Here is a 22965-nt window from a genome sequence, read left to right as displayed (position 1 = left end):
TGTTAAGCCTAACTATTAAGGAAATTTACTTTAACCTCTTAGGCACTGAGCACCACTATAGTGGCTTTCGCGGATATCATCTTTCTGTACGGCGCATCACTATACTGGCTTACGCGGATGTATTTTTCTGTACGACGCCTTTGTGTTGTACCGTGTTTTAAGATGTACCATACTGAAATGTACTATTAATTATTAGAATAAATTGTTAAAGTTAAAATGCGCGTTAAAATCATATCTTAATTTAAAAAAATTTTTTAAATAAATATTTTTTGTAAATACTAATGAAAAATTATAATTTAATCATCAAACACTTCATTCCAATGTACTCGTGTAAAGAACAGCATTATCCGTCACACATTGCAGTGCCGTATCATTTACACGTAATTCGCGTTGAACTCTGCCGTACCGAGAAACAGCCCCGCGTAAAGTTCCGCCGTGCCTAAGAGGTTAAATGTAAAAAGATAAGCATCAAGTGCTTTGGCACTGAAATTTTAAAAAATTCCAAAAGTGGAGTTGACCTCTTTTATTAAAGACTAGTTCACAGTTTAGCTATATGGGCACAAGGTATACAGTAATCTGTGATAGAAATTTTAAGAGGTCATCCTATACGATAATATGAAATTATTACTGCAACTTTGTTTTCACTCACAAATGTTTGATACATCAGCCAAAGAATACCTACAGTTTCAGCAATCTACTGAAAATTTGCAAACGTAGAACAGGTTACTAAATGTATATACAATCCTTGTCAGAAACAGTGACCTACTCTCGCTTTTAAATCCACAAAACTAGATTAAAGTCAACTTTTTAAGGTTGTTATTAGGTTGGTGCTATGAGACGTCGTTGTTTTAAATAAAACTTTAGATACATTGTATTTCTTCAAAAAATAATGTACATATTTAATCAGAATAACTTCCCACACGATTCTATAGTTTTCCCATTATTCATAAAAATCATATAGTTTCTCATTATTCATAAAAATCATTAATCTTTAAATTGAAGAATTCTTTGAATGCTACTGTTACAGTGTCTTCATTTCGGAATAATTTATTTGTTAAAAGATTGCCCAAAAGATTGAAGAAACAGTAGTTGCTTGGGGAAAGTTTTAGTGAATAGAGGAGGATGTCGCAAAATTTCATACTCTTCACCGTGAATTGTTTACAATAACTTTTCTCGAAACGGTATTATCGACGGCCCTATCTTACCTTCCATCTTGGCTCATTTTCCAATAAAAAGTCACTAATCTTGAATTTTGCACACCGACGTTGAAATGCCGTAACATTTACATAACCTTCTTGAAACGCTGGAATTATATTTTCAGCAGTTTTATCGCAGTTTTTCCGAGTTTAAACTCATATAAAAGAATTACGTGAATATCCCGATTACTCATCACGTCAGATAACAACGTCCAAACAATGGTATTATGAATTTTTGCAGTTGAATACACGTGTGCTACAGTAAATTCCTTTTTTTGACTATTGCATATAGAAATTTATGATCGGGCAAAATTTAATATACGGTATCGACTCGCCAAAAAACATTTCACTTGCAGCAACCTGATAGACACAAAAGATTAATAAAAAGTTTCACGTGCAACACAAGTATTCGCAAAAATTCACGAATTTCGTTAAATCTACACAAATGGTTAAAACAAATTTACAATCGTGAACTGAAAAATACTATATTAAAAAATTGTTACAAATTGAAATAAACGGTAAAAGGACAGCGAAGTTACTCGCTTTTTATATAGATTTCAGGCCCTTTATACCGAAACCACACAAAGTGTCGCTCTCGGATTTTGATAAATACCTCGGTAGTAGATGAAAAATTGAAAAGTATTCCATTTATTTTCAGTCGTTCATTTTCAACTTCGCGTTATAACTGAAGTCAGTTTGAGTAACTCTGCGTTGAAAGTGAAATCTGTGTAACGGTCATACACATAGTTCGAAAGAACTAGGAATCAGGTGCAATTTCTAGAAATGATAACACAATATTGTGTATCTTATCGACAACATTATAACAGCGAGAATTTTTACAATAAATTACACTAAATTAAACAAGTAATTTTTTTTTATATAATTCTTTCTTTGAATTTTATCTTTGAATGTTTATTTACTGATATACTACCGCTCTGAAGTATTCAGACACTTGATAGATGTGTAACAATCATACACAAATGTTAGTTAAATATATAAAATAGCGACTAAGAGCGATCTTTATCACTATCTTGTGGAATATATAAGTTGTGAATTAAAAATTATTGATTTAAAAACTTACCAATAGTGCACTAAAATTAAATTATTCGTCAACCTTAATCCTTTTATCAGTTTTTTAATTGTCTCCAAACTAATTCTCTTCTACGTTTCTTCTAAGTATTTTCACAAGTCTTTCTGAGATTTTGGACACTTAGCTCGTACTTTTTTTGTCCAATTCATCTCACAATTTCTCGATGGGGTTGAGGTCCGGTGATTAGAGAGGCCATTTTATAATTTTGAGTGCACTTCCACTAGCTAAGGTTTCTAAATAGTCTACACAATTTAGCGATGTGCTTAGGATTATTATCCTGCACAAAAATAAAATTGTATCCTATGAGTCTTCCTCCAGAAGGTACAACGTGTTCTCTCAAAACGTTTAAATACTGTTCTTTACGAAGAATACCACCTATCTTCGCTAAATCACCTGCTACATTTCCACCAAAGCAACCCTACACAATGACAGAACCACCACTGTTTTACTCTAGCCACCACACAATCGTTTATGAATTTTTCAGTCGACTTTCTTCAAACGAACTGACGTCTTTTGCTGATATGGTCCAACTTTTTATATTCCATTGCTCAACTGAGTCTTCTTGCTTCGTTCATGGGTTTTAAAAGTGGCTTTTTTACAGCTGCAAATCTACGTAGGTCTACTTTAAGGAGACGTTGTTTCACTGTAACCACGCTAATAGGATCTCCTCTGATTCTATTAATTTCTGCAGTGGTTTTCGGTGCAATAAGACGTCCAGTACGTTTGCTGATATTTTTAATATAGCGATCCTGAAATTCTGTGTATTTTTGGGCGTCTTGATCTTCTTTTTGACGAATAATCTTCAACACGTGTGTATTTCTTGACGACTTTAGAATTTTCTTTTTTACAGCAAATTTCCTAATTGAATCTTCTTCATTTGTCCTTTATCCTACCGATAATTCTCGTTCTGAACCCACATCCAACCGTGAAAGAAGGCAACTGCATAGCTCGCTAACTCCATTGTTATCTCTATGTACAGTTTGTATATACTTAATCGAGAGTTTATAAATACTCAATATATTCGGAAGACCTCTTTTTATTTCATTCAGACCTTGAAAATTAAACAACCTGAAGATAACCAACTTTTCAAGTAACAGAGACTGCTGTTCAAGTAAATCTTTTCAAGCAAGAGATAGTTTTACCAGGACGTGAAGTTTGTTATTGTATTTTATTTCACTAATTATTAATTTAAATTCTTTTGTATTTGGTGTTACTTTCGACAAATAAAACCATTAATTCAAACGTGTATTGTGCTCAGTTAGAAAAGTTAAGAGAAGCAGTAGCAGTGAAGCGTCCAGAACTCTTAAATCCAAACAAAGTGATTTTTCCAAACCACATGTGGCATAAAACGTGCAAAAGAAATTCCCCGAATTTATTTGAAAAATTTTATCACGGCCACAATATTCTCCGGACATTGTCCCACAAAATTACCACCTGTTTCATGCATTACATTTTTTAGTGGGCAAAAAATTTCACAATATAGACTCTATGGTAACTAACATTGAAAAATACCTTAATGATAAATCGAAGGAATTGTATACTGACAGCATTGTAGGTAGCTGTGCCAAAAAGATTGGAAGAAGCTGTGGAACGAGAAGGTGGCTGCATTCTTTCATAGCATTCAAAGGTATACTTGAAATATCGATCTAAATGGCACATCAATAAGTGTCACGAACTTATTCAAAGACGTAATAATAACAAATAATAAAATCATTCACTCCTTCTGTTTGCAATTTTCTGCAATCTGTGTTTATGAAAGTGGCCTAAGTCGTATATTTTTCGTTTCGAGATACTTAGAATTCTTCCTTAACCCTTATGTCAATAACCGGGTACCCTTTTGCATAATTCTCACTTAAAGTATTCGATCTTCCAGGTAAACGGCCAATCAAGTTGAGAATTTCGTTGTCAGAAAACTACTAAAATTGGACGATAAAGTAGATGACAATTCTGGTTATTGACATAAGGGTTAAGGTGTTTTAACAAATATTTTTCCACTATGTAATAAAATATTTCACAATATAACTCTTTTCTACGAAAAGATAGACGCCACACAAAATAAGCGATAAATTCAATATTCTTAGATTTTTGACTTAAACCACTTTGATAATCACCAGCACAAACATGCAAGTGCCCCAATACTTTTAAATGATAGTTTGCGCGTAGCAGTGTGCACAGAAAATTTATGATAAAATCAACGGTAATGTGGGATGTAACAATTGTGCGGTGACATATAATAGTGTGCAATTTAATCACAAACCTGTTTCAATGTTGTTGTCCACGTGAAAGCAAATTAACATGGAAGAGTGAAGATAGCCATTGCATATGCAGGTCAGCTTTTAGTGTGAACGGGTTTATATTTCGTTCCCGCTTGATGTAAGATATGCTAACCAGTTTAACGGGACACGCGTCCATCACCGTGACAAAAATCGAGTCCTTTTAAAATGGGAAATAATGCTAGTCTCGTGTCTCGTAACGAATTTAGAAAAGTAACGAATAGCAATCATTGAAAATAAGCTATATTAACGAACAATTTTATTCTTTATGTTTTAAACTGTTAATAATTAGAATTATATTAAATGAGAAATTAAAGAATGGAAAATCTTGGAATTTATATACCGAGTCAATTTTAACACAGGATACGTTAAATAATCGCTGAAATCATTTTTGACGTAACTTTATCTATCAGGAATGTAATAGCTATTTTGAATATCGAATTGTCTTTTTATTTTCAACGCATACGAGTACCGTTCATTATCATTTTATTGTGATTACTTTTGTCACTTATTGTCCACACTTCAGACATAATTTTCAAAAACTAGTTTTAAGCATCAAAATATTGTTTGTTTTTTGGACATCAAGGACGTAGCGACATAATACTTAAACTAACTTTCTCCGGGTTTTAACCAATTTGTCAGTCAAAAAACGTATCTTCAAGGTGCTGAGCTAAGAAGAAACGAATATCGGAAATCTGTGATTATTAATTTTTAATTGTTTGCACCAGGACGTATTTTAGTATATATTAACGATAAGATTTAGTAATAACGATCCTTTAAAATATAATCCTTTGAAATATGATCCTTTGAAATGATATAGCAGAAATTGTGCAAGTGGTGCAATAGAATTATAAATAATACCAACTTATTTATAAACTTCTATTGATAAATTGTTGATTTTATTGGATATATTTATAACTGTTATACATATGCATTGCATTGCAATAATTATTAAATGCGTTCTCCCATTATTTTCAAGTTCTTGAGACACGTAGCTGTCTGTCGAATAGCTGAAAACAAGATCTACGAATATTTGAATATTTTATTCAACCACATAATGCAGTATATTATAAAACAGCGATGAAAAGAGAAGTATTGAGAACTGAAGCGTAAGTCTCGAGTATAACGCGAAATAATACCGCAGTTAATCGCATGTGCTATTCGATTTTTATTTAATCAAGTTTGGCATCATCCAATTGAATTGAATTGCCCTTGAAGATGACTTCAACCAGATCGAAAAATTACATTCGCTCTACTTCGATTTATTTCCTCTTTGTACTTATCGTCGCGTTGGTATTACAATTGTCGAACAATTGATTACACCGTTATAGTTATTTACGTTGCCTTTCAATTTCTAGGACGTTTCGCGTTCCAAGAACTTAGCTCCGTGCACTTTACATGAAAATAACAAATTGCGCGATAGACACCGTGAAATAAAAGAATCGAACCTCCCTTAAGGATAATTGTTCCTTGAATGCAATAGAATTTATCTTGACTCTACAATCTTAACTTTTGGACGATTTAAAATTGATACATCTTCTCATGTTTACATCGCAACGAATCGTCCTTAAATGGAAGGAAGAAAAGTCTTCGAAATAGAATAATGCAACAGTAGGATTCCCCTATAACGCGGGAAATACAAATTAAGTTCCACCGATATGACTTTTTGGGTCAAATTTAATTAACCCAAAATTAGAAAATTTCAAATTCAGAATTAGTATGTTCTTTTTCTTTTTTGATATACGTTATACGGAGACAGTAGCAATTTTTTGATCTTGTTATACAGGGTCCTACTGTACACTTACGGCGGGGACAAAGAAATAGAAGAAAATAAGCGAATTAAAGTGAGAGCAAAGGGTTAGTAGGAGTAAGGGTAGAAGGAAAAGACAGGAAAGAAACGTTGTGAACGGCAGGAAACGTTGAAGGAGGTTGAAAGAGGTTAGGTTGGAGAGAGTAGTGTTTCACAACGAGTGTAGGAGGATAAGTTTAGGAGGAAAAGAAAAGTAGGATGGGTGAGGGGCAGGGATAAGTGAAGAGAAGAACGGTAAAATGGAAAGGAAAAACAGAATCGTGTAAGAAATTTGGACGTTACGGACATGACGCAGTAGGTAAAACAGATCGGATCGTTGGTTTACCGACGGGGAAGTCCAGCGAAACAGCAGCAAGTGGACGGGGACAATAGTAGAGTAGAAAAAGCACGAAGCGTACAGAGGGAGAGAGGAAGTTTGGAATAATTTGCAGTACAGAGAAAAGTGGTCAAAGATAAGAAGGGGAGACAAAAGTTAAAAAGCAGGCTATCGAATGAAGGAGGAGTGGAAGAGATGGGCCTGGAGACAATGTCGATGGTCTTCAAGCAGAGATAGGAGAAATGAGGACAGACCTACAGAATATGAGGGAAATGTTCAAGGAAGAAGTCAAGAAAGAGATTGAAGGGGCCATAAGAGAGAAACAAGAAGAATGAGAGGAGAAATGAAGGGAATTTATAAATAGGATAAGTGAGATGGAAGAGAAGATACGAGATGTAGAGAAGAATGAAGTGGAACAAGTGTACGAAGGAAAATTAGTGGAGGATATAGAATATATGCATAAAGAGAAGAGCAGAGAGACAGGACAGAAATGATATTGTAATAAAAAAAGGGCTAGAAGTAGAAAAAAATGGAAGACAGAGAGGAAGAGAAAGTAGTAGAAGACTTCTTTAAAACTAAAGGAATGGAAGGAGAAGCAAAGAATAATGTGGAATAAAAATAGACTTAAGAGTTAAGAAGATATTTATAGAGCATGATCTGTCGAGAAAGGAGCGAGAAATTCACTCACGAATTGATAATCGTTGATATTGATGAAAATTTGTTACATGGTATAGTACTGAAAAAAATATTTAACACACATTTCTGTTTTATCGGCAGTCGTTCACATTGAAGGGGCGAAAATCGCCGTCAAAGTTGGGGATGATAAACATATTTGGTCTAATATCTCGAAAATGATCAGAGATGAAGGAATTGTGCAAATTGACGAATCTTGTATTCTTCATGGACAAAATTTAAAAAGAAAATAACTTTTTATTCTTCAAATATGTAGAAAAATACGAATTTGTCAATTTACACTATTTCTGATCTCTAATTGTTTTCGAGATATTAGACCAAATATGTTTACTACCCCAAACTTTGAGGGCGAATTTCTCTCCTTCTCCGTGGACGATTTTTGGTATAAAAAAGTACGTTTGGATTATTTTTTTGAGAATTACTACCGTATACCAAAGTTTTATCAAAATCCGTGATTATCACTTCTGAGATATTCCCTTGTCAGTCAAAAAGAGTCTCCATACACCTTATTAGAATTTATTTAGCTTTGTATAATTTCAACAGAGAAGGTAGTAAATAAATTATATTTACGTTATTTTATTTAGAAACATAACATTTACTATTAGTACAAAGAAAAATGGTATACATTCATTTGCTATAACAGAAACGAGATGAACAAAATTTCCATACAGTATCTAAGAATTCAGCAAAATATCTACAAACAAGGCTCCAAAGGCAAATACATACTTTCTTCTTCACAAGCAAGTAGGAATTGTTTCCACAATGGAAAATATTAATTTGTTTAATTATTAACATTCCTTGAATAGAATATATAAAATAACGCAAATATTTACTAATTTCTCTGTTAAAATTGTGCAACGCAAAATACATTCTAACGAATGCGCCCTAACAAGGATGTACACTTATCTGGTCACTTCTAAATAGTACAAATCGACCTTTTTAATATAATTACTCTAACGCTGTCGATATTTACAGCGGCAGGCTATCGTTTGAAAATCGAACGGTACCTCCGACTGTCTGTTCGCTTTTATTTGATCTTCACTCGAAGAGTTTGGCTTCTCTAGTGGGACATTGTCTGCAGAAGGTCAGCGTACCTCTCACCTTCGAACGGACGACCGTTCCGTAAATAGAGTTGGTAAAGAGCTTACGTAATCGGCATATGTTCGCGATTTCCATCGTTGCCTCGCGGATTACGCTCTTTTATCTCCCGATCCTGTCCAGCTCTTTCGTTGAACAGAGCGTTTTCTTGAAATCGAACAGCGACGGTTCGGTGTGAATCGACCAGAAACGATTAACACGTGAACATGGACAAGCTGACGAACTTTTACGGTTTCCCTCGGATTTTGGCATTTCTCTAGGCGTTTCTTCACGTTGCGTCACCCGCTCGGTAGTCTGGAAAGTGCCACTTCGTGGCCGGAATCCAATTTTTCAACTTTCATATTGACAAAAGAATATGTTTCTTTCTGTAAAGTGGCAATCCGTTGAAGCTTCGAAATCCAAATATACTACTCCCTTCGGATAATTTCGTAATCAGCGACAGTCTTCTAAAATTCAGTTCTTCGTAGTATTAACTCCTTAACCCTCCAGCCGCGGGCGATTTTCATATTTTGCCACGCAAAATCGGGCGAAATTTATATTTTCTAGAGATTTCCTAGAAGCGTAGTTGGTGAAGTAACGCCTCCCTATATTCAAATACATAATAAAACCTATTAACAGAATAAGTATTTAGCGGCTGGAGGGTTAACCTATGAGTTTTTCCTGACTATGCATCTAAGCGTCGGTCGTTTAGTGTTTTGGTACTGTATCGGGCAACAAAAGCTAATCTATTGCAGATTAAATTTATTTAGTAATCCACGGTGTTACAAGTTCAAACGAAAGTTAGAATTGTAATGAATTTTTCTTATCAACACAACTATTTTTGTCATGCCTTGGCTAGACTTTCTGTCACGAGTCTGACTCGTTGTTATAGGTTAAGGGGTTAATTCTCGTAAACGCCAGGTAACAGATGTCGCCGTGAATGGTCGAATTTGATCGTAAAACATCGACATAGAGATGTTTTTAAATTTTCGTCACGAAATATCGTTTTCCAGACCACTGTGTACACCGTCGCGAAAACAAACGCGCAAATATGTTCTTCTGCAGCAGACACAAACACGCATCTGTATATTCACATTCGCGTCACGCGGCTCGATTAACATTTAATTGTCCCGATTATTCGTCACCACGGCTTAAGCTGCCTTCTGTTCGACATTTCTTTAGATTTACAATATATCAGTCGAAGAGTTTGAACTCTTGCGAATTTTTAATGTCGAACCAAGAAACGAATAGTTCAGCGATATGTGTAATAACTTGCAAAATATCGAGAAGAAATGAATTACCTCGATGCTTGTCACTCTTCAAACGAGCGAATAAACCAAATATTTTCAAACTAATTGAACTATTCGATAATATGGATCGTATGGATTCTTTCAACCGGACAAGAAAGATGGAGAAATTCAATTTCACAAACATCTGCTAAATGTTACGTTCAAAAATAACACTCGATTGCATATGAAGTGGCAAGAATGTTATTTTTGTAATTAGCGATTACAAATTGCAGTCACGAGAGAATCGTTGGATACGTAGAGGCTAGATTCTGTTACGTCACAGCATTTAGTTTAAATGGTCCTTTTTATAGCGCCTGTATCTAGCAGGTATCGGAAGGAAACATAGGATTCGAACAGGTAACATTCCTCGTGGAGAAATTTCTCCGCGGTCGATGGCTATTGTTTCGTCACCAGACATCCTTTCGTAATGTCACGCCTTATTGCACGGAATGATGGTACCCACGTATGACTACTACCAACGTTTATCTATTTAACGACGCCGCGAGGATCCCGTATCGGTTACTTGTGGAAAATTCCTCGTAAGACTGACAGAAGAAACAGCTGTTTCTTTGGCTAGCCCGTTTCAAATCGATTTTTAAATGCACTGCTCGCTAAAAAAAATCGCGACAGCTAGGAATTGGGGTTGCACCAATCTGGAGATTGCATGTTTTTCGGGTTACTTTGAGGAAAAAATGACCAGATTTTAATCATTTTTCCCTTTCAATACTTCAAACGATTGTATGTAAATTTCAGATTTCTGCGATTTCATTTTTAAGGTGTTGTAATTTTTTTTTTTTTAAGCAAGCAGTGTACAATGAGAAAGAGATGAACACTGGAAGAACCGGTCGGGTCAAAAATGACCCATTAGCAACTTTCCAGAGAAAGATGAATATTTTCGATACTGATAAGTATTGTTGTTTGCAACTTTCTGACATTCGTTTCTACAAGTTTAGTTCCATTTGTATCGACATGAGGCAATTTTTTAAATCACGTTTTAAGTTTCATGAAAAAACACTTTCAGAATGTTGCTAATGGGTCATTGTGATCCTTCGGTCCTTCAAGTGATAGATATAAAAAATTTTTAAATTGTATAACACGTACTTAAAATTAAATTTCTTCTTCAATTCGGTAAATTGCATTTTGCAGTTATTGAAACAACTGAAACATGAAAATAGTTGAAACTAATGAGAAATACAATTTACCAAATAAATTACATTCTTCATAACAGCAAAGGTGTATTTCAACGCTCGTTTAATCTGGGAATAGTAGAAAAAATGTGTCTTTGCAATTGTCTACGTGTTCTATGTTAGACCACTATGGTTCGTTTCTTTCTCATTCTTGAATCAAGGACATAAATTACTGCCAGAGCTAGCAGATATCATTAGAAATTTTCTTTCTCGACGAAGTAGCTACTTTTGAGGAAGCAAAAGCTTGAAAAGTTGTGCAGAATAATATTTTATTATTTCAATAATAACGACTTGATTATTGAATTTAACGTTGTAAATAATATTTATGAAAATGTTTCCATCTTTCCCACGTGATTAATTAATACTTAAGATAATCAATGTCGTACTCGTTACTAATTATTTATCTAATTGAATGCAAACAAACACAAATGGAAATTACCAGCGACTTACTTAGAATGATTAAGCATTCTCTGTTTTTATCAAATCTTATGAGAAACTGATACATTCATGAGTACTAGGACACTTGTCGAATGTGCACATCCGGCATTTCATAGTACAACAAGTCCATACGATAAAACTCCGAAATATCTGTTTCCATTTAAGGTGTCGTCGTAAGAATAAGATCCTAATAGTATCTTATTGATTATGCCATACCAAAGATTGTCACGAAATTGAGTTTGTTGTAGGTCGTTGAACTTGTCTCAGCAACCGTTTTCGTATAATAGAAATTCGTAATAGTGCCATTACGCAAAAATCGTTGCAAATTAAAGCAATCTATTCACGCCATCGTATTGCGTATAAAAAATGATAAAACTTTGACCTCTTTTAGTTTTCTCTTACTTACAGAAAAATGGTAGAAACCAATAGCGTGATCACCCTGTACATCTTTAATAATATATGATGCTAACTTTGGCGAAGAAATGTAATTTATAGTACCAGGGCGGATTGAAAAGTTTGTTAGTTTTCTCTTACTTACAGAAAAATGGTAGAAACCAATAGCGTGATCACCCTGTACATCTTTAGTAATATATGATGCTAACTTTGGCGAAGAAATGTAATTTATAGTACCAGGGCGGATTGAAAAGTTCGCGGCCTAAGTGGGAAGAACTGCTGCTAGGTGCTTGCAATTTTTACGGTGTAATCTGCGATCATTTGTGTACCGACGTACGAAGTTTCGTGGCTCTCTTTTACAGCTGGTGAAGTAGGGGTGTTTACAGCGACGGAGAAGAGACGAATAGTAGCGAGTACCTGGTGACAAAGGACATCACCGCATGGACCTTGAATGATTTTCGCAAGGTCCTTGAATGATCTTTGAAGTGAGGTCCTTTATCTTCAGGTATGGCTGTTCGTTTTCTAATTTTGTCCATCTCTACTCCATCTACTGCAAATACCTCTACTTCACTAGCTCTAAAAGGGAGAAAAATGACGACAGAGACACGAAACTGTATACATTAGTACACAATTAGTTACATATTATTCGGTAAAAATTACAAGCACTTAGCTGCAATCCTTCATACTTAGGCCGTGAACTTTTCAATCCACCCTAGTATATGCAGTGTATATTTAAGGGGTTAACTACAAAGTTGTATCTACAAATTGATTTCTAGATGACAAATTAGTAAACATTTTCCAGCATTGTGCAGTTGTGCAACCAGTCAATACTAAAACAACCTATAAAATGGCTTCTGCACTTCTTATTGTTAGTGGTTTCTGTCATAATTTATGTTTGCTGAAACTCTCCTGAAAAATATCATAGATTTTGTTTCGCATATTAAACAAAAAATAAGCTAACCATTTATGAGAGTTTCCCCACATGACTGTACTACCAATTATAACTCTCCCATATACTTGTGATTTTTCTCAGAGATACTGGTGTACGAACTGTAATCCAACGTACAAGTCATAATGGAAAAATGGAGAATTAGAATGAAGTTTCATTGTGACAGAGCGGTCATTATATTTCGCGTGTGCAGTGCCAATAAACAATACTAATGTTTTATGTAACAGTAAAAAATGTTATACAAGTACTGTTGCTGAGCGCATTTTTCAAAATTTTCAAGACACGAATTATATGCTGAATTCGTTTAAGAAATTATTATACAAAGTCTTATACATGCTTTATATTTTTCTCGTTAGATTTAGATTTAGTTTCAGTTTTAGAATTATTTAACGAATCTATACTACAATTAGATCTCGGTAGATTTAGTTAACGAATCTTACCGATTTAATGATTTATTGAATCTTAATTATTTAGTTAACGATGAGTAAATCTCGGTAGATTTAGTTAACGAATCATACAATCTGTTGTAATAGAATCTTCACTATTTACAATATATTTATTCTTAGTATAGAAGCTTTTATCTAACAAAACCATCAGATCTTTTAGCCGGAACTTGTATCTGTTGCGTGTTTGAGTCGTTAAAATAAAATGCACGGAACAAATGATATCGATTTAACCAAGGTATCGGTTAATTCATAACTGAATGTAGAAACAATACGAGCAACGGCGATACGACAGGCGAAGCCTGTAAACCATGGTTCGTCATCGACCGATAAGAAGAGGAGACACGCGTTTGCTTGGTTCACGAACGAGTGATGCTCAAGTTAAAACAGTCGACGATCGTCAGCAACCTCGTTATACCTGAGGATATGATCAGAGTTACATCACGAAAGCAATGCAGATGTGCGAAATGTAAAAAACGTCGGTTTATGCAGATTTCGCATCGCGTACACGTAGAAAAACGTTCCCGTGTTAATATGCGCATTATTTTTCCGTGGTGTTTCCGTATGTATGAATGGTGAACAACGAAAATAAGGAAACTGAAACTTGGATGTGGTTAAACTTACAAATACTTCAATTAAATCCGTGAAATATTATTTCAAATTAATATATGCTGGTTAAATTTCATTACTGAATGCTGTGTTCGATCATACGTAAAATTCCGTTTATAAATATTAGGACAACTATTATGTTCAAACAGAAGGTATTATATGATTTCTTATTAGAAAAGGTATTAGTACATTTCTTTGCCAAGGTTAATAACATATATCAGTAAAAATATACGTATGTACTCGTTATACGTAGAGATTCTGGAATGAATAATTTCTTTTTGAAATATTAATTATTTTGTAATGACTTTTCTGTGTCAAATAATTTTATATTAAAATTGTAACGACAACGAGACTCGTTTTATATTTAGCAAGTAAATTTTAGTAAATGTCTGTAGAATTCAACAGATTTTTAGTAAAACTTTGTAGTATCGGGGTCTCCGTATCCAAATAGGAAACCGACAAGGAAGAGTAGAGAGGGAGTGGTTGGTGTAGCGCGCAAAGCCTCGGCTTGCTAAGCCGAAGGTCCCGGGTTCGATTCCCGTAGGGTTCCTCCAGTATTTTTCCGGTTGGTTTCTGCAGTTTTAGTAGATTTTAGTGTAAATTTTAAAAGATTTTAGTTGATATTAATAAAATGCAGTAGAATTCAGTAGATTTCAGTATGCTACACACTCAGCAAGCGGCACAATACAGTAAATTCTCCACAAGTGTCAGTCCGCAAGGAAGCTAAATCTGACACTTGTAGAGTTCGGGACTACGTTTTCGAGCCTCGCGCCCGCCTTTGTAGTTTGCCGAACGTAGACAAGGACAGCGAATAAAAGATAAGGATGAAACGTGAGTCGAAGCAACCAAGCGATTTAAATACCAACTTTTTTAATTTTACGTTTTTTTATCCCGAAATTTTTCTTAACATATTGATGAGTTTTTTCTGATGAAAATGACATCAAACACGACATTATTTGAAGAACATTTACTTATTAACACGTTCAATGTCTGGCGTGACAGTGAAGAAGAAAATGTTGTTCAAATTATATCGTGTTTGATATCATTTTGATTAGAAAAATCTCAGCAACATGTTAAAAAAAATTTCAGATGAAAAAGTTAAATTAAAGAAATTATATTTTTCTATTATGAATTGTCGAACCGTGAAATCTCGTAAAAGAAACCGAGTGGTGTAGCGTTACACGCTTAACATACAGCGAGCGAGATAACTATGAATTGTCGAACTGTGAAATCTCGTAAAAGAAACCGAGTGGTGTAGCGTTACACGCTTGACATACAGCGAGCGAGATAAGATGGACGCAGCAATGACGCAGCCTAGGCGTAGGACCATCTATACTGACACTTGTAGAATCCAAACTGACTGACACTTGTAGAGAATTTACTGTACCTACGAACGAGAGTGTACGTATAGAACTACATTCTACAAATCTATTCGATCATAAAAAAGAGGCAATATTACACTTTTACCTATTTGAAATTTTCCGAAAATGTAAAGTTCTTCGTATTTCGTAGATTGTGTTCAGGTTGATATGGTCTCATGGCATGATCTTTAACATGTCGATGATACTCTTTCAATCCTGTTTCAATATTTTCTTCAAGACATTTATACAAAGTGGATAACGTGGCTTGATCATCTTAATTATTTCTGTTACTACTGGACCAATACAAATTCTTTTTGTGTTATATACCTACAGATTGATTGTAGTATATGTTTTGTACGTCATTCTTTTTTTTTCTCAAAGTTGGAAGAATCATTTTTAATTTTTTAAGTAGAACCCTATAATTCTTTCGCCTTTCTTTTAGCAGACAAAAAGACGAATACAAGCATCGCAATATACTTCCTTTCTCGTTAGAACAGAATAAATATATAAATATATGGAAGAATATATTTCAGAAAAATCCTGCAGTATGCATTCTACGTACATAGGAAGTTTAAGTAAAATCAGAATTTTCGGGTTGAGTGATTTTCCTTGTACAGCTGTTTAGATCGCGATCAATTTCTAAAGATACCAATATACCCGATAGATTAATTGATACTTCCTTTACTTAATTTATAGTAATAATACAGCTGCTGATACACATGTCAGAGCCACTGTCGACACAAGTAACATGTACTGTGCTTTTCAATTAAAATAGTCAACTGTTTAACGTATTCTGTTCTTCAAAATAATACAAACACTTCTATTTAATTGGTCAGTATTTTTTAAAATAAATAGTTAGTAAAAATAAACATTTTTGTCAGTATAATTAATTGTCAGTATTAAATCACATTTTGTCAGCACAATTTTGTTTATTTGGTTGGTATTCATTCGTTTTTTGTTCACTAAAAATCGAAGTTTTTGTTAGGTTAGGTTAGAATATTTTATTACACACAGTGACCATCTATTTAAAATACTGACAAATTATTATGTTTACTAATATTTTAATGAAAATACTGACAGTGTTTGTATTAATCGATGTAATACTGGCCATTTATTTAAAATACTGATTAAACATTTTTTTAAATACTGTCTCAATAAATAACAGCCTAATACAAATACGTATAATTGGTAATATCAGTCGTGAGCAAATTATAATTCTCTGATTAGTATTACCAGCGAAAATATCTACGTATATAAAATACCCGACTGAATGAAAGAAAGTATGTAGCTTCCGCAAGTCGTTATAGGAAGAGTTTACGAACGTTCGTTTCAAATATGGATGTAACCTTGGTTCCAAAACCCATCCGAATTACGTAATCGGTGCCCACGCTGAAACTTTATTCACAAATTTTTCTCTTATCTTCACTTCGCCTCCGATTCGCCTGGGCTCTACGCTGACAAGTTAAATTCGCGCAAAATAATCGTCTGCTATTTGGTGGAGTGGCTGAATTTATAAATAGACAGCAGAGGAGATCGCTGGATACCAGCGATGTGCGATGTAGATATTGCCGAACATGCTGATTATCAGAATCGTGACGTAAATCTAAGTGCACCGTTGTACCGTAATTATTACGCATAAGAGTAAATTTCATAAAATCGTTTGTCAGTTTCGTTAAGTCTGATATGGGCAACTGCTGCCCGTACGGGCAAAATATTTCGCCAGAGTGGTGGGGGAACGTTGCAGTAGCGTACGTTGCAGGTCCGTACACTACGCTCGACTAATTTAGGGTGCTTGTCGGTTGAAAATATTTTACCATGCGCTTGAATATTTTTCAGTAAACAAAAAGTATTTAATAAAGTGTAATATGTTTTTGAGTGTATTCTCTTTTACAGTTTTTATAAATTTTAATGCATTTCGTTAGTGTTAACCTTTTTTACTATTCGTTCAAATTTTTATAGTTTATGAATAATTATTCTTAATTCATGATTTAGTATTGCTCTCTGTTACATGTTAAATTATCTATAATTTTCTTAACAATTAATTAAAATTTCGACAAAACTATAGAAATTCCTTTATTTTTTTAAGAAATACTAAATTTTTGGGTACAGTTATTACTAATAAATATTTTTGTTATTATATTTTTATTGGTATTTGTTATTATACATATATTTGTTGTCGTTCATATGCGATTAAATTTATCGTTGCTATCACAGAATTTGCAAACGTACATCGTTACCTCTCTACGCGCTCTCAACACCTCTAGGCAGACGCTCATGCGTCAGAAAGTCACGTCCACAAAGGGTTAAGTTACATTTCTTCACCAAAGATAGTATCATATATCAGTAAGAATATATGTACTTTATATACTACGAGATTCTAGACTGAATAATTTTTTTTAAGACCTTAATAATTCTGCAATGGTTGTTTAGGTGTGTTTCACATTCAGTAAGTGTCTTAATACTTATGAACATGAGTGTATTCAATGCGCGAACGTTGCACAGATGGAAACATTAACACATTGTCTGCCACGCCAGATTTACATGTTGATCTCAGGAGGCCACAAGAAAATGTTCATTATTTTAAGCATAATATAATATTATGCTTTATTATTATTATCTTTTTTTTAAATTGAAAATAATGTCTATATATCGTTCAAAATAAGAGTAACCTCGCTTCGCGCATGGGACGTGCCTAAGGCAGGGCTAGAACGTCCAAACCCCCACTTAACCGCCTACGTTTTTCTTCGTCTTACCCTCTGTTACGCTGTCCGTCTACTGTTCCAGGCGTGACGCTTTCATATGCACGGTGATATAATTAATTCTCTATTTTACTTTTCTCATTTTGGTCTTATTGCTGCTATCGTTAAAAGAATGTTTCTTACGACCACATAAAGAATATGAAGATCTATTCTGATTTTCTTCCATACCGTCTTGTAATTCTTCAAATTTTATATATTTTTCTAATCATGCGACACTCTATGCGTTAAAGATCGTTCTTTTGTCGGATTGCTTCCCGCCCACCTTTCATAATTGCATAATTTTATTATTATTGCATACCTTACATAATTTTGTCTCTGAAAATCTTTAATATTTTTTCTGGAATGTTTTTTTGTATTAAAGTAAAATTTAAAATTGAAATTTATACTAACATATTTGTCACATTTTTCTGATTAAAATGATACAAACACGATATAATTTGGAGTACATTTGCTTACTTAATAAATGATAATAAGTAATAAGTAAGTACGTAAAAATAATCCAAATTTTTCGCGAATCGCGCGCGCGACACAGAGTTGCAAAAAGAACTTTTACCGCCGTTTTATATCGGTGATTTTTAAGTAGCAAGATACTTTTATTTCACTGTTCATCTTTGAAACTTGAATGCACACATTGTTGCAGTCTCTATTCTCGAATGCAACATCGATGGAAGCACTATTTCGAATGCAAAACATTGTTGTACGCGTTACTTTTGAATGCAACATTGCTTCAAGCGTTATATTTGAACGCAAACATTATTACAAGCACTACGCTTGACTGTAACATTGTTACAAGCGTCATTCTCGTTTTGCAACATGGTGCATTTTTCGGGAGCGACTCTCGGCGACAAAGTTGCCAGCGCGGTTCTCTCTTTTGCAACTTCGTTGCCGAAAGTCGCTCCCGAAAATTGCACATTGTTGCAAACGCGTCCTCGGGTTTGCAACTTTGTTGTCCCAAAAATCGCACATTGTTGCACGACGCGCCGTTTTGCAACAACGTGCAATTTTCGGGAGCGACTCGTGGCAACAAAGTTGCAAAAGGAGAATCGCGCTTGCAACTTTGTTGTCGAGCGTTGCTCCCGAAAAACGCACAAAGTTGCAAAACGGGGCGTCGTGCAACAATGTGTAATTTTCGTGACAACAAAGTTGCAAACGAGATAACGCGTTTGCAACAATGTGCAGTTTTCGGGAGCGACTCCCAGCAATAAAGTTGCAAAAGGAGAATCGCGCTTGCAACTTTTGAGTTGCTCCCGAAAAACGCACAAAGTTGCAAAACGGGGGCGTCGTGCAACAGTGTGCAATTTTCGCGACAACAAAGTTGCAAACCCGAGGACCTGTTTGCAACAATGTGCAATTTTCGGGAGCGACTCGCTGCAACAATGTTGCAAACTCGATAACACCTTTGCCATAATGTGCGTTCGAAAATAATACGAGTTAACGATGTTACGAGCGAGAATGGCGCTTGTAGCAATGTTACATTCAAGCGAAGTGCTTGTAATAATGTTTATGCCATAATGTGCGTTCGAAAATAATACGAGTTAACGATGTTACGAGCGAGAATGGCGCTTGTAACAATGTTACATTCAAGCGAAGTGCTCGTAATAATGTTTGCGTTCGAAATCACGCTTCTAATAATGTTGCAATCAGAAATAGAGATTCCAACAATGTTTGCGTTCGAATATAACGCTTGAAGCGATGTTGCATTCAAAAGTAACGCGTACAACAATGTTTTGCATTCGAAATAGTGCTTCCATCGATGTTGCATTCGAGAATAGAGACTGCAACAATGTGTGCATTCAAGTTTCAAAGATGAACAGTGAAATAAAAGTATCTTGCTACTAAAAAATCACCGTTCAACGATATAAAAGTTCTTTTCCTGCTACTGCCATCGTGTCCCACACCTCGAACAATTTGCAACCTCAGCTCACACTAATTTCCGTATATATATTTTTTAAATGAATCGTTCCCTATATATTGATATTTTTATTTTGCTCGGCTAAATTCATACAACTGGCAGCTACTCGTCTGTCATAAACCGCTGCTTTAACTTGCACGCAGTAGGTGCGCATACTTTTAAACCACCGGGTAGATTCTCTCCACTCTATGCGCTGTTTACGTTGACGTCGCTCTTGGGCCTAGCCAAAGTGGCGCTACGACCAATCGCATGCGTCACATCAGTAGATAGTAATGGGAACTGCGCCGAACGGACGAAAATCGGTCCGAGAGGGAGGTTACTCTTACCTTAAACGATGTATAGTTAGTTTATGTTGTTCGAAATTTTTAGTTGACGATATTCATTTTATTTTAATTATTCTAAATATTTGTGACACTCCGGTCACTGGTGACCATCGTGGCACCATCGAGGAAAAAATCTCCGGTCACAGGTGACCAACGTGGCAGTCAACGTGTTAAGACAGTGTCGTTCAGTCATTACGCGTACGGGCAACGTATTAGGTTTCCCCGGGCGTAAACAAATCGACGAACAACAAACCACGCCTGCTCGGGCAACGGTGTGTGTATGTATATAAACAGTAGCCATTGCCCATCTTAAGCAGGAGAATTATGTTTCGAAGACATGTAACACAAGCGTCTTTCCTCCACTCCGCTTTAATGTATGTGACCATCACTAGCCTACGACTTCGCCCTCATCTCTGCCCGCGGGCATCGGCCGGTGCCCTTGCCAGGTGATAGTCCTGCTAAACGGCCCTGCTTTAGGGAGTGATCCTCCTTTCTACACAGTCTGGCGTTTATCCGATTTATATGTTAATCATAATCTTTATTCGAAAACGGAGAGGAATTCCAAACATTTCATACTACAACTGAATTTTATTTGGTTCCTGTTTATAAATAAAGCTATTGCTGCAAAGCTGGAAAAAACATGATAACGAATTACACAAAGTAATACATAAACCATAGAAATAAGCAGAAAGCATATCCGCAATGTGTTAATTTTCCTTCTAAAGGAAGAAATTCCTTGGAAAAATTGTATTACTGTTCTACCTTTTCCTTGGAGGAATATACAGAGTGTCCCAGCAAAACCTGAATACCTGAGTAATATCTCCTTCGTTTTTAAGGATAGTGAAAAATGTTTAAGGCATAATGTGAATGGTTTCAAATTAAAATTTGTTTCAATGGCCATTTTTTTCAAATTTCTTTTAAATCATCGCTATTGTTTGCAGGGAAGTATTTTTCCCTGAGCCTGAGAACTTTCTAACAGTGCTGCGGCTACACCTTTATCTTATGCAGGACAGTTTGAACTTTCTGAACGATTTTTTTTTTTTATTAGCATCGATTATCGGTTTTGTTTACACGATTTATTCTAGTAAACATATTTACACCCGGTATGGTACACCAGTTACTGGACTTCGGTAGTTCTCTACACTTCCTACTTCAGACAATACGTCAAGCCATATTTAATCATTCAGGTACGGTGTTAATTTTCAAACGAAGCACATGTCAAAAATTGGTATACAGTAGATTTTGATAAATGTAATATTTTATGTTCATACTTTTTGGACATTTTAAAAGTATCGTTCAATCCATGAAAAGTGTAAAGTAGCAATTTATTTATAATTTACTTGCGCTACAAACAACGTTTCGCATGAAAAAGAAATTACTTTCAAAGACAAAACTGTCATGAGTAAAATCACCTGAGTAAAGTAAAGGAAAGAGAATTATTCATGCGACTAAGATTTTTATAGATAGATCAATCAATCAATAGTCGGATATTTCTTTAATACTTGCAACAATCATCTGTGGAGACTAAGATTGAAGAATTTTTTAATTTCTTGTAGTATTAACGTAGAACCTCTATGCCTGAGACAAAGTCGTATACTCTTGTCAGTGAATAAAGTCTCCATACACTTCATTAAAGTTTATTTATTGTTGTATAATTTCAACAGGTGGTAAATAAATAATATTTGCCTCCTTTTTTAATAATTTGCATTTTATACTAAAAATTATTAGGTCATCCCATAAGTTCGTGTCGAATTTTATAATTTAGATCAATATTTCCAAGGATCCTTTAGATTCGATAAAAAAATAAAAGCATAAGAGCATTCTCATTACACAACTTTATTTTATTTTTATTTTTTATTTTTTTTTGAATAAGACCATTATATTGTCGCTATAGTATTTCCTTGGATTGTCATTAAAATATTTTTCGCCTTCGGCGGAAACTTACGCGATGACCTAATACTAATAACTGGATAGATAACAGCGTCGTCGTATAACAGATGCATTGTATCATCTTCAAGAAGGTATATATATATATTTTTAAGATTGCGAACGATTTATTTCGCAAGTAGAACCTAATTCTGAACATAGTCTGATTACAAGCGCACTTGCGATTGTTCACAAGTAATTCACTGTAGCTTCATAAAGGTCCTCTTATCACACATGATTCTCTTCAATGCAGATCTTTCTCGGCTAATAGCAATGAATCGTGTAGTATGTAGGGTACAAATGATAAAGGAATGGTGACGTTAGTGTAAGTTAGCGTCGATTACGTTCAGTGGTGAACAAAGACGAGCGTCAAGACGAAAGACGAGAAACGAATTGAAAGTCACGTTCGAACGTGAGGATGATATCGTGAAATAAAATACAACATAACACTGGCATTTAGTAGCAGAAGCTTTCGTGACCGCGCAAAGTTTACAGCGTTGGAATGCGTATTAATTATGTATCGACTGTTGCACACTCTGTTGAGTGTAAGTAACAGTAATTTTTTAACTTATACGGAGTAAATTCTGAAACGTTTAATATACCGGGTGAACAACGTAACTCGATCACCTTAATTATTTCCGCTACTACTGGAGCGATACAAATTTCTTTTTTTCTTAATACCTTGGTTGAGAGAGGCCTGCAGGTTAATATATGAGTCACTCAGAAGGCAAAATGATTAACTCCACTTTTCGATATTCTTCCAATTTTAGTATCGAAGCACATGCTTGGTGACTCTTCATAAATAATAAAAATTTAATAAATTTAGTTTTATGGAGTAGGCCACTTTGCCTTCTGAGTGGCTCATATCTTTTTTAGGTCATTTTCTCTTCAAAGTTACCTAAGTCACCTTTAGTTTTTTAA

The 22965-nt window shown here is 34.8% G+C and overlaps 1 protein-coding gene across 6 annotated transcripts in view; it reads left to right on the top strand.

Moving 5' to 3' along the window:
- Positions 1–22965, top strand: part of LOC108579066 (amphiphysin) — a 111507-nt gene that overhangs the window by 60626 nt on the left and 27916 nt on the right. The window lies entirely within an intron of this gene.

The sequence above is a fragment of the Habropoda laboriosa genome, unplaced genomic scaffold (assembly GCF_001263275.1).
Source record: "Habropoda laboriosa isolate 0110345459 unplaced genomic scaffold, ASM126327v1 scaffold42, whole genome shotgun sequence".
In the NCBI taxonomy this organism is placed as follows: Eukaryota; Metazoa; Arthropoda; class Insecta; order Hymenoptera; family Apidae; genus Habropoda; species Habropoda laboriosa.
Note: the sequence above shows the minus strand (reverse complement) of the source record. Positions and strands in the feature narration are given on the sequence as shown.